Here is a 1,178-nt window from a genome sequence, read left to right as displayed (position 1 = left end):
AAATAGGAAATGGAATCTATCTACCTGCTATTGGGAAAGGAACTGTTCAAGTTCATACGTCCACTGGTCCCAGGTACATCTCTGAAGTATTATTAGTTCCTACACTTACTTTTAATTTATTAAGTGTTGGACAGTTAGTTGAAAATAACTATACTTTGCTGTTCAAAGATAGTTCCTGAGTTATATTTGATGCCTCTGGTTCTTATTTGATGACTGTACTTATGCATAAAAGGTGTTTCACTATAACTGTTGATCAACTATGTCTGCAAGCTAGAAATTCAAATTCAAATCTAACAAATTTGTGGCACAAGAGACTTGGACATTTCAACTTCAAGGGACTTGGGCAGGGCAGTGCTTCTGGTTCTTTAAGAAACTTACTTAAGTTTGTAGCAGGTCCAATGAAAATAGAATCACTGAATGCTAGCAGATATTACTTACTTTTTATTGATGACAGAACTCAATGGTGCTGGATATACTTCATGAAAGCTAAATTTGAAGTATTTGAGTTGTTTTAAAGATTTAAAGTCATGGGGGAAGTTGATACTGGCTTCAGAATTAAAATTCTAAGGACTGACAATGGAGGAAAATATGTCTCCAAAGAATATTTTGGTTTTCTTGCAGCAGTAGGCATTTGTCATCAATTCTCTGCACCTTATTCCCCTCAACAAAATGGTGTTAGTGAAAGAAAGAATAGGACTATTCTTGATATGGCTAGAACATTGTTGTTCGAGAACAATCTGCCCACCAAGTTCTGGGCAGAAGCTTGCAACACTGCAATATATTTGCAGAATAGAATTCCTACTTAGGCACTAGGTGGCAAATCACCATATGAAGTCTGCTTTGATCAAAGACCTTCAATAGAGCATTTATGAGTCTTTGGTTGCATTTGTTATATTCATATACCAGAAGCTATGAGGGATAAGTTGCAGCACAGGGCTCAAAAAGCTATTTTTATTGGTTATAGTTCTAAATCTAAGGCTTACAAAACATACTTGCCTAATTCTGGTAGAGTTGTTATTAGCAAAAATTTGGCCTTTGATGAAGCAGCAAGCTGGAATTGGGATAAGCAGGATCTTTTAGAGTCTTAAAATCCAAGTTTAATTCAATCTCTTCCAAAAATTGAGACTGATGTTGATCAGAATGTTGATGATGAGCCTGTGAGAGGTACTCGATCACTT

The sequence above is a fragment of the Theobroma umbraticum genome, unplaced genomic scaffold (genome assembly GCF_002168275.2).
Source record: "Theobroma umbraticum cultivar Fairchild unplaced genomic scaffold, ASM216827v3 scaffold_30.0, whole genome shotgun sequence".
Lineage (NCBI taxonomy): Eukaryota > Viridiplantae > Streptophyta > Magnoliopsida > Malvales > Malvaceae > Theobroma > Theobroma umbraticum.
Note: the sequence above shows the minus strand (reverse complement) of the source record.